Consider the following 12,319-nt stretch of genomic DNA (forward strand, 5'->3'; position numbering starts at 1 on the left):
ATCCACTGAGAGTGCTGCAAAAATCAGACAATGATCCACTTTTAGTGGGGCAAAATACCAGTTCTGTTTCAAGCACCTAAATGGGTCGCTAAGATTAGAAAGCCACTGATGGGATTCAAATGTGCACACTTTGAGCTGTAGAATCAGGGTGGTGACACATTAGGTATATATGATTGGATAGATACACAAAATTTTACAAGGTTAAAAAGTGTTTACATGGATGTGTTGGGTGATCTGTGTCACGTAAAATACCACAACATATAGCTTATTCTAGGTTTATACTTGTGTTTTTGTTGTGGTGGAACACAACTGGGCAGGTTTTAAACAAAGCACAGGGAAAAAAATGTGAATGGTCAGATTATTCTTTAACCTGCTGTAAGACTGTTGTTTATTAAGGACATCCTGTTTATTATTATTATTTTTTTATTACTGTTTATTATTATTGAGGACATCCTGCTGTGACAAGTTTCAGATATGTGGCTAAACTGTTGGCTTGGTCACAACCTGTCAGACCATATGACTAATACTGCATTCCTTGCACTGTTTCACTTCACTGTTATGCAGTCACAAAGTTCACAAGTTTTAATTTGACTAGTATATAATTTTGTTATGCTCACAGTCATTTTGTTAAAACCTGCAAAAACAGATCCCAGGTTGCAATAAATTACATGATCTTTTTCTTCTGCAATACGCTGGGATTTCAAAGAGAGCTACTAAAGAGTTACTGCTATTTGCTTAAAACTTGGGGGTACTGGATTCTTTATGAATGTGTTTCTAAGCAAGGCAAGTAGGACAATGCAATGCTATACAATGTCACGCATTCATGGCAGGTGGGGCTAAGAAAACAAATGTCACTGTTAATTACACAAAGTTACTAAATACTGACAATATTCGCAGCAGTAAACATGTGGGTGGTCTACAGCAATGTTTAGGTAGGTGTTAGGGCTGTTCGATATAACGATGTCTATCGTTTCATTTTACGCTATTGTTTGTTTCGTGGTGTCGCAAAATAAACTGTTTACGGCAATATTTTTTCATTATTTTGATGGTCACTGTAGTGGCTATATTAATTTCTTAACATTCCCTCTTTCTCTTACATTTAATATAACCACACTACAAACAGACAAGCGTTTGTTTTTATGCGTTGTCGTTAGCAACAACGACGGTAAAACCACCGCGTGTCCGCTTGTTCCACATAAGCCTTTCACAATAAAGCTCAAGATCCTGTTGAGACTTTTCAAAATAAACTGAATCATGTGAAAGATGCAGTGTTTACGGATGAGAAGCAAAAAAGAGCCGTCAGGTGCTAAAAAATAAACCTTATGTAACGGAGTTAAAAATACATATGAAAAACATGCACTTACCTGTTCTTAATTATCATTTTAAGTGTGAATTTTATCATTTTTTTTATTGTATTTTATTTTGAAAACCCAGAAACCGGATCTCACTCTAACGTTTAGAAGCTGCTAAGGCTTCCGCTTCTCACAGCGCGCGTTTGCACTGTGAGGGTAAGTCCTGTAATGAAAGGCTCTGGCATTTTTATGGTTTCTGGTGTGAATGTTGTTACATAAGTTGTACATGTCGATGTATATAGGTTCATATTGATGTTAGAAAGTTTCTGTGTAACTGAAACAAAGGCGGGTTGCTGTTAAATAGTGTTTCTGCCGTATTTATGCTCTTTGGCAGTTAGTCTTTGTCAGCCCCCTAGTGGTTGCTGCGCATAGCAGGAAATGTGTTTGGATGTACCGTTTTTCTGTGCTTTTTGTGATGTTGTTTTACATTGTAGGAGCTACAATTGCTGTACCATCAGAAGACACCTGTTGAGTGTTTTATGTCTTCTGCAGGTACGTGAGCTTGTTAACAGCCATTTTGTCTGTAAAGCACAAGCAAGTGAAGATGTAATGCGCTATTGTTAATTTGACCACTAGAGGGAAATGTTTAGTTGGTGATACTTATGTTATCCTGTTATTCTGTTTTATACGATTGTGAAATGTATTTTATTAGTCATAAGATTTCTTTTGTATACAAGCTCAGTATGACAGAGTGTAAAATGAGAGAAATTATTACTTTCCACCTTTTCTTTATTAAAAGGTTAATTGTAAGTCTGTTAAGACAGCGCGCGTTTGCACTGTGAGGGAGCTACAATTGCTGTACCATCAGAAGACACCTGTTGAGTGTGTTTTATGTCTTCTGCAGGAATAAATCGTGAAAAGCCAATCTTTCTGAGCGTCTGTGATTTTTGAAGAGCTGGAAGTGTTACACTGGTGCCGTGACCATTCGGATCTTCAGATCAGCTTGATGCTCATCGCCGTGGCTGCTGTTCTGCTCCCCTGCTGTTCACAAGTTGAATGTGGGTTGTTGTAACCAAGTGAGTTTAGACAAAAAAAAACAACCCAAAAACAAACAAAAAGGTGAGGGATGTGATTGGAATAAGACAAGGGTGAAAGTGTCTGTGTTTTGATATACAACGTGTGGTTATACGTTCAAATTATTTGGACATTATTATTATAATTTTTTTTCTTTCCCTCGTTTTGCTGCTATTATACTGTTATTTTTCTTATTTTTATCTACCTATTTTATTTTATTTTATTTTATTTTTTCTCTCCCTAACGGGGTGCACATGCAGTTATCATCTTAAGTGTGTGACTTGACGATGGATAAATTTGTCACTCCAGTACTACATAAGGGTAGAGGTGCCGGACTAGTTCATGCAGTTGACGCCAGTAATGTCACACAGTTTGGTCCTGTGAGCAGTGACACTGGGCTAGGCCAAAGCCCGAGTTTTATTCCCATCGGTAGGGGTATGGGTGATAAGCCCCAGGTTTCCACTCCAATTAGAGACAGTGATGCTGTACACAGTTTTACTGACATGGTTGAGCAAATAGGAGCCCAGATAGGTGAATCCATTGTTACTAAACTGTTGTCAGCTGGCGTTGTGAATCTGACTGGTGACTCTAAGACTCAAACTGAGCAATGTAACAGTACCGCTCGAGATGTACCGCATGTAACTGTCCATGTTAAGCCCAATAGGGAGCTTCAAGTTTTTAGGGGTGATGGCACAGACAGATGTTCGGTTCAGGACTGGATTGACATGGCAACAACCTATCTATGGAAGCAAGAGGTCCCCATTCATGGCCAGGCTGATGAAATTATTAGCCACTTAATGGGGAAGGCCAGAGATGTGGTCAGAGTGGCTCTTCGTAGTGACCCAGGTCTTGATGTTAAACAGAAACCTGATCTGATCTTTGGTGTCCTTCGCCATTATTTCAGTGATTCTTCGTCGTGCCTCCCTCTTGCTGACTTCTATGCAACACTCCCTACCAGAGGTGAAAACCCAGTAGATTATTGGATAAGACTGAACAAGGCTGCTGAACTAGCCATAGAGGGGCTACGCAGACAGGGGCAGACAGCGACCCCTTTAACCCATGAAGTAGCATGTATGTTTGTGAAACATTGTCCTGACCCCGAGTTGTCTTATGTCTTCAAGTGCAAGCCTGTCCATGAGTGGACTGCTCGAGACGTACAACAAAGGATTGATGATTATCAAAGGGAGGTGAGAGCTAATGGTAGAGCCAGCGGTGCTGCACCGTTGAAGGGCTGTAATTCTACGATCACCGCCGTGCACCCGAACGCCTCACCTGCAGCTGCTGTGCCGGAGGGATGCTCCCGAAGCTTCTCGCCCCCATCCTCAGGTTTTCAGGGGTTGGTGGACTCGTTCCCCTCCACCGCTGCAACACGAGAGCCCCTTATCGAAAGTCCGAGTTTCTCCCCTTTGACTGCGGTGAGTCAAAATCTTCAACAGTCAGAGGAAAGGCTCATGGGTCAGATGGTGGATATGTTTCAGGCCATGATGGAGAGAATGCAGCACCACAACACTCAGACACCAAGGAGAGGGGCGTTTAATCAGTTCTCGCGAAATAGACGGAGGAGGGAGGATGCCTGCAGAGTCTGCAGTGATCCAAGACATACCACAGCATCACACTGCCTATCTGATAAACTGTGCTTTTCATGCTTTGCTCCTGGCCACGTTCGGTTGTCCTGCCCGGCTATTACGTCTACCCAGGTCCAGCCGGAGGGAAACTAGCCGACCTGTATTCGGTGGGAGGCAGTGCAGGTCTTACAGGAAACTCCCAAACTGTCGATACCTGTGATGCGGAGTCAGTGTATGAAGAGGCAAGACAAAAATGCAAAGATTCTGAAGTTATTTTTCAAAACGTTCACAAAGTCGGCAATAGTGACAGTCTTTTCTACACTCCGGTCACTTTCGGTGGGCTTTTGAAAATGGGTGGTATGCTGGACAGTGGATCCATGGCCTGCAGCATGAATGAAGCAGCCGAGGTGACGCTGCGTGAGTCTGGACTGATATCTGATCAAGACGTTATCAAAGTGGATGTGACTCTAGTTGGGTGTGGAGGACTACGTGTGAAGCCTAAGTATGCCCTCAATGTGGAGATGGAGGTGTATGGCTGCAAAATGATAGTTCCCATCCTGGTGGTTCAAGGGCAGCTTGATCACCTGATACTGGGGACGAACGTCATTAAGCACATATTACACCAGTTTAAACGTTGTGAGCCCTACTGGAACACGGTCTCCAGTAATTGCTCTAAGACCAACCTTGAGACTGAAAACTTTCTGTCTATGCTTTCTGGTTTGACCCCGTGGAAAGATTCGGACGTCCCGGACAAAGTGGGCACGGTTAGGTGTAACTCAGCTGTGTCCCTTGAACCGGGTCGCGAATATCTGGTATGGGGAAAACTACCAAAGAACATCAATGTCTCCCCTGGCAGTACAGTGATGACAGAGCCCTCGTCATCCCGCTCAGCACCCAGAGGGATTTTGGTTGCTAGATTGGTTACTCCCTTGTGGGGTGATAGATGGGTCCCATTGAAACTGATCAATGTGTCTGAGCAGCCTGTACATCTGCGACGTAACGCCAAACTAGCAGATGTGTACTCCTGTGTGGCGCTTGAGGACTTTGATGCTTCAGCGCTCCAGGAGACAACTCTGGCTAGCAGCCATCAGTCGGCCATGTCGCCACAAGTCACGCCCACCTCCATGACGGAGAAACTCAAACTTGTTGGGCTTGGTGATGTTGACATAGAGTCCTGTGAGACATCGGGACAGTGTAAAGAGAGGATGGCTGACCTGGTTTTGCAGTACGAGGATGTCTTTTCCCGCCATCATCTCGACTGTGGGGAAGCCAAAAACTTTGTGCATCGCATCCGCCTCTCAGATAACAGACCTTTCAGACTTCCCTACAGGCGTGTACCCCCAAGCCAGTACCAGAAGCTGAGACAAGTGTTGACTGAGATGGAGGAGAGGGACATCATCAGGAAATCGACCAGTGAGTATGCATCACCATTGGTGCTCGTGTGGAAGAAGAATGGCGATCTACGCATTTGCAACGATTTCCGGTGGCTCAACAAGAGAACCCTGAAGGATGCCCATCCTCTTCCACATCAAGCAGATTGTCTGGCTGCTTTGGGGGGAAACAGCCTGTTCAGTACCATGGACTTGACATCTGGCTTCTACAACATGATGCTGCATGAAGATGACAGGAAATATTCTGCCTTCACCACGCCCATGGGTCTATATGAGTATAATCGGCTGCCGCAGGGACTGTGCAACAGCCCTGCGAGCTTCATGCGCATGATGACCAGCATCTTTGGTGACCAGAATTATTTGAGCCTGTTGTGTTACCTGGACGATCTCCTGGTGTTTGCTCCAGACGAGGACACTGCCTTGCAGCGCCTGGAAATGGTGTTTGAGAGGCTGCGCGGGCATAACTTGAAGCTGGCCCCCAGAAAGTGCTTCTTCCTGAGGAAATCCGTGAAGTTCCTCGGTCACATCATCGATCAAAATGGAGTATCAACAGACCCATCCAAAGTCGAAGTTATCGCGAACATGAGGAGCGTGGACCTCATGGACACTGATGGAGTGACTCCTTCCCAACGAAAAGTCAGATCATTTTTGGGGATGATTAATTACTACCAACACTTTGTCCCCATGTACTCTGCTGTTGCCAGACCTCTGTTTGAGCTCCTGAGAGGCGCTGTGAAGAAGGGCAAGGGAACAACTAAGGTGAGGCGGCCATGCAGGAAGTTGAGTGCTTCGGATTGGACATCCAGAGAAGAGGAGGCTTTTGAGAAGCTCAAGAGCTTGATGTTAAATACAGTCGTTTTGGCTCACCCAGACTTCTCTCGCCCCTTCTTGCTTTCGACAGACGCATCACTGGATGGCATTGGAGCAGTGTTGGCTCAAATCCAGGACGGTGGAACTAAGCCCAGACAGATTGCTTTTGCCAGCAAATCCCTGTCTCAGTCTCAAAGAAACTATCCAGCACACAGGTTGGAGTTTCTGGCGTTAAAGTGGTCGGTCTGCGACAAGTTCAGTCATTGGCTCAAAGGTCACAAGTTCACCGTCTGGACTGATAACAACCCCTTGACCCACATTTTAACCAAGCCAAAGCTGGACTGTTGTGAACAACGCTGGGTGGCTAAACTTGCAAGCTATGACTTTGACATTAAATATGTCCCAGGCCGTCAGAACGTTGTGGCAGATGCCCTGAGCCGATTGCCTTTTGTGAAGGATAATGTAAGTGACAGACTGCTGGCTGAGAGATGTGCAGACTTCCTTAATGAGGCAAAAGATGTTTCACATGCATCAATCCAGGGGGCGTTTCGGTGGTCCACCGACTGCAAGGTGAATGGTGGATCCGGTGGTGGAGCTTCCATCATGTCCCAAGGCACGCAGAGTCTGCATCCCTTGGTTCTGGCTGAAGATGCTGTCACAGCTGTTTTGCAGTCACATGTCGAGTGGGATGTCGGCCCAAGAGGGAGAGCAATAGAGGCTTTACATCACCTGCCACAGATGGTGTCCCCCGGTCTGGAGGCCTTACCTGCCCATTCAGAGAGAGAACTTAGGGACGCACAGCTGCAGGATGCAGTGCTTTCCCGCGTCGTCTTCTACGTTGAGAGACACAGGAGACCCTCGAGGAGAGAGCGGGTAGGGGACCCAGTCCTTGTTAAAAGATACCTGAGCCACTGGGAGAAGCTGGTCCTCAACAACGGCATGTTGTACAGAGTCTCCAGAGACCAGATATCAGGTAACAGACGACAGCAGTTCGTGGTTCCCGACTCGTTGAAGGCTGAGGTCCTCCGAGGGATCCATGATGATGCCGGTCACCAGGGCCAGTTCAGGAGTTTAGACCTGGCTAGAAAGAGATTTTTCTGGTTGAACCTTGGGCGTGATGTGAGAGACCATGTACGGGGATGCCAGCGCTGTGTAGTCAGTAAGACTATCGAACCAGAGGGGCGTGCTCCTTTGGTCAGCGTGTCCTCGTCCAGACCGTTGGAGTTGGTCTGCATCGACTTTTGGTCGGCTGAGGCCTCACACACGTCCGTCGACGTCTTGGTCATCACAGACCACTTCACTGGCTGGGCGCAGGCCTTCCCATGCAAGGACCAGTCGGCTAAACAGGTTGCAAGGCTTCTCTGGGACAGGTACTTCTGTGTATTCGGGTTTCCGGAAAGGATACACAGCGACCAGGGTGCTAATTTTGAGAGCCAATTGATAAGTGAGCTCCTCAGAGTCTCTGGTGTGAAGAAGACACACACGACACCTTACCACCCGATGGGGAACGGCAGTGTGGAGCGCTTCATCCGGACTCTGGGTGGAATGATTCGTGCCCTACCACCAGACTCGAAAGTGGACTGGCCACGTCGCCTACAGACTCTGACGTTCATGTACAACTGCACCGCACATGAGACAACTGGATTTGCACCCTTTTACCTAATGTTTGGTCGCACGCCCCGGTTGCCTGTTGACATTCTGTTCCGCTCTGTCCTGAGCGATCCAGCTGTTACCTGTTATGACAGGTATGTGGTTTCCCTCAGGGAAGATGTGAAGGAAGCAATGGTCATTGCACGTGCCCGAGCTACGCAGGAGAAGCGTCGTCACTCGCAACTCTATAACAGGAGAGTGAAGGGTTCCAGGATTGAGGTTGGTGACAGAGTCCTGGTTGCTAACAGGAAAGAGAGGGGAAAGAAGAAGGTTGCTGATCGGTGGGAGTCAACGGTCTACACCGTGATCGATGTGAACCACGATACTCACACTTTCAAGATCTGTGATTCTGTTTTCGGACGAGAGAGAGTGGTCCACCGGAATCTGCTGTTGGTGGCGAATTTCCTGCCCCTGGAGGATGATGCTGGAACCTCGGATCACGTCTCCTCTACGTGGGATGTAAACACGGCGCCTGAAGATGATGATGGGGCTGCGTCTGGGGAGGGGGATTTGAATGCCCCTGCTGTGAGCTGTGTTGGTGCTCATGGTAACCGCTCACCCAATGCCATGGGTGGGACAGCTGACCCGGAGGTTATCTCTGAACCTTTGGACCCTGGAGAGAGGACAGTTGCATGGGTGTCGCAGTTGACGGAGTCCAGCCGGTCTCAGGGAGATGTTACTGATGTTTCAAGCGTGGATTCAGTCTTGCCAGCCGCATCGGCCTTGTCTGTTGAAGTGGACTTTGACCAAACCGGTTCTAGCATGGCGTCCCAGGAGGTCAATATTGCTACGAGCTGTGGGGAGGGTGTACAAGTATGCTCTACTACACCTGACGTAGTGGTGGATGTAGTTGCTCCTGCCATTGCTGCTCAGTCCCCAGTGGTTGACTATAGCCAAACCGGGAATGGTTCCCAGATCAGAACCAGACTTGGGCGACTTGTCAAACCTGTGAATAGACTGATCCAGACAATGTCAAATCAAGTCGTGGTTCGTGACAGGTTTGATGTGAAGTCAGTTTGCAAGTCCTTGATCCCATCCTTCTCTAACTAAATGTTCTGTTTATATGCCTACCTGAATGATGGGATTTGTACTTGCTGTTATGTACTCTACATTTTTGCTTTTGTTTTTTTTTTCCTTTCTGTTGAGCCATGGTACACACCTTGTAAGGGGTTATTAGTAGGGTGTATTTCGGGCACCCTGCTGCCAGTTGCTGGGTTGGGAGTTTGGCGCTGCTCCCATCCCACTTCATCCTTAGGGATACGTTTAGTTGGTGTCTGTGATTTTTGACCTCTGGCTGGTTGGTGCATACTAGTGTGGGTACCTGAGGCTCAAATTTGATAAAATTCAGTGGGGGTGAGTGTAACGGAGTTAAAAATACATATGAAAAACATGCACTTACCTGTTCTTAATTATCATTTTAAGTGTGAATTTTATCATTTTTTTTATTGTATTTTATTTTGAAAACCCAGAAACCGGATCTCACTCTAACGTTTAGAAGCTGCTAAGGCTTCCGCTTCTCACAGCGCGCGTTTGCACTGTGAGGGTAAGTCCTGTAATGAAAGGCTCTGGCATTTTTATGGTTTCTGGTGTGAATGTTGTTACATAAGTTGTACATGTCGATGTATATAGGTTCATATTGATGTTAGAAAGTTTCTGTGTAACTGAAACAAAGGCGGGTTGCTGTTAAATAGTGTTTCTGCCGTATTTATGCTCTTTGGCAGTTAGTCTTTGTCAGCCCCCTAGTGGTTGCTGCGCATAGCAGGAAATGTGTTTGGATGTACCGTTTTTCTGTGCTTTTTGTGATGTTGTTTTACATTGTAGGAGCTACAATTGCTGTACCATCAGAAGACACCTGTTGAGTGTTTTATGTCTTCTGCAGGTACGTGAGCTTGTTAACAGCCATTTTGTCTGTAAAGCACAAGCAAGTGAAGATGTAATGCGCTATTGTTAATTTGACCACTAGAGGGAAATGTTTAGTTGGTGATACTTATGTTATCCTGTTATTCTGTTTTATACGATTGTGAAATGTATTTTATTAGTCATAAGATTTCTTTTGTATACAAGCTCAGTATGACAGAGTGTAAAATGAGAGAAATTATTACTTTCCACCTTTTCTTTATTAAAAGGTTAATTGTAAGTCTGTTAAGACAGCGCGCGTTTGCACTGTGAGGGAGCTACAATTGCTGTACCATCAGAAGACACCTGTTGAGTGTGTTTTATGTCTTCTGCAGGAATAAATCGTGAAAAGCCAATCTTTCTGAGCGTCTGTGATTTTTGAAGAGCTGGAAATGTTACACTTAGACTCAAACGTTAGAACAGGCCTTTCCCCGCAGCACGCCATGTAATAAATACTCACAAAGAAAACAGCAGCCATTACAACTTATGTCTAAAAATGTATAGTTTCATGCATCAGTTAAAACAGTCGACTCCAGGTACATGACGCGCAGCTGGAAACACTTCACGCAAGTCGAGCTGCCCGAGATTCACAGAATTTACAGAAAATGTTAGATTTTTGTGATTTATATCGTACCATAGATGTCTTAATATCGGGATATGAGATTTTGGTCATATCGCACAGCCCTAGTAGGTATTAAGTAACATCCATATGAACCCCAGACTTTCCCTGCAAAAGACTGTCTTGCAATAACATAAATCAATGCCATTTGCTTCAGCAGTTTTAATTTTGTGGCTCATCACCTGCTGCTGTATTTCCACACTGACTCAACCTGTGAAATTGCAAGGCCTTGTTTCTTCAAAGGGCAAACCTCATTTATATGCATGACCCCTCATTTAAACCACTAAGCCCAGCCAGGCTTTGTCACCGTCAATGCTGTCACAGCTCTGCACCACGGCCCATAAATTAAAACTGCAGATGCCACAGAGAGCAGCAACAGGTACTTGTTATTTTAAGGAGGTGATTTGCTCCCTGTAAAACAGGAACAAACTGGCAGCAACGGGAACCATAACATATTTATAGTTAGCATGTCCTGACTACACTATTACGTGACCGAAGTTGTGGACCTCTCTCACACTTTTTGCTGCACGTGGAAGCCACCACAGCACAAAATTACACTGATGCATGAATTATGAAGTGAATGTACGCTTGATTTAGGGAACATCTAGGTACTGGTTTTGTTTTTGCCAAATCCACATTGGTATTTGAAATATGAGACAGCTTAGCTGGCAGTGAGTGATATTTTCTTAAGCTTTTATGTGTTTGTACGAGTTATTCAAAGGACTACTCTTTTTTTTTTTTTAACTCAGAAGCTTTCAAAGACTCTGTCAAGTCTCATTTAATCGCTTTTAAAGGCACCACTTGCATCTAAATTTGTGCTGATGAATTTTATGTTGCTTTATGAATACAGCTTTAAATGCAGACCATTAAAACTCTTACACCCAAATTCAGCCACAGCCATGCTGGTTTTTCCCCGAGCTTTTTCTGCAGAGCAACAAAGAAAGTACAAGTGGGAGAAAAAGCAAGAATGACTTTTACACAAAACATGAAGCATTAGGAGCTAAATGTGCAAAGGTGAGGTCACAAATAAAGGGCTCTGTTAGTTTCTCTGGTCCACTTCTTTGTAGTAACACTAGAATTATCACACAGTCGTCACAGTGAGTAAAGCGTGCAGCATCGACAATTACTACAATTGCACATCTGTCTACACAAAGACTCCCTTCTCATCCAGCCAACCAGCCAGGTGGTTTGTTGCGTTCCTCTTAAAAAGTTACCGCGTTTCACAAACGGTCGGGGCTTTCTTTTGTTTTGCTTCCTTGTTGCTTACCTTTACTCACACCATACGGAAGTCGTACATTTAACCGTGGGGTTAAGTGGAAACCTTCTCCGAAACACGTAGCAGCAGCAGCAAAAGCCTCTCTGAAAATCAGGCGGGCACCAAACCCTCACCTCTCGCCTCCGGTTCTACTTTCCTCAGTCGGATGATTTCCGCATTTGGTCACGTGGTGCGGCTGCGGGTGTTGCGCTTCCAAGTCTATATTTTACAAAAGCGAAAAAGGCGGTGGTGCAAAAGCAGAAACGTTCCTCTCTACTCTATGTGCTGCAAAAGAGTGACAGTCAAAGCTGGCTGTAAAACACTCCCAGTCTCCTCTTTCATCCTCGGGGTTTACTGTAGCAGATAGCGCCATCTGGCAGTGCTTTCTGCGCATGGGCAAACTCTAAATGAAGTTCTGTCCCTGACTCTGAAGATGTGTTTTTATTGCAGATACACATTACATCGCTTGCTTTAACTTAGTTTTATTAAAAGATATGTCTTCAAACATCACAGCTGCCGGCCAAACTTAAACTATTTTTGTGTAATAATATGGCAGATTTTTGGAAAGAGGTGAAAGCTCTTAATAACTGTAAACCATCTCTACCATCAACTGTTGAAGGTGTTTCTGGGGCAGATAACATTGCAGCATTATGGAGACAGCATTACAGTGCGTTGTTTAACTGTATAAAAAGTGATCCATATGAGGACAATCTTGACATGAGTAATGACACAATAAGTGTAAGGACACATGAAGTATATGAAGCCAT

General features: G+C 45.1%; 1 protein-coding gene across 2 annotated transcripts in view; it reads right to left on the reverse strand.

Annotated features, from left to right (window-relative positions):
• The window catches only part of adisspb (adipose secreted signaling protein b), a 57,450-nt gene extending 45,573 nt beyond the window's left edge, over positions 1 to 11,877 (reverse strand). The window contains exon 1 of one of the 2 annotated variants that reach the window (XM_004570720.5): positions 11,687 to 11,877. The gene's annotated coding sequence lies outside the window, so the exon portion shown is untranslated. Of the gene's footprint in view, positions 1 to 11,564 lie in introns of both variants that reach the window. The other variant, XM_004570719.5, reaches the window with a different exon arrangement.
• Between the last annotated feature and the right edge of the window lie 442 nt (positions 11,878 to 12,319).

Source organism: Maylandia zebra, linkage group LG3, assembly GCF_041146795.1.
Source record: "Maylandia zebra isolate NMK-2024a linkage group LG3, Mzebra_GT3a, whole genome shotgun sequence".
Lineage (NCBI taxonomy): Eukaryota > Metazoa > Chordata > Actinopteri > Cichliformes > Cichlidae > Maylandia > Maylandia zebra.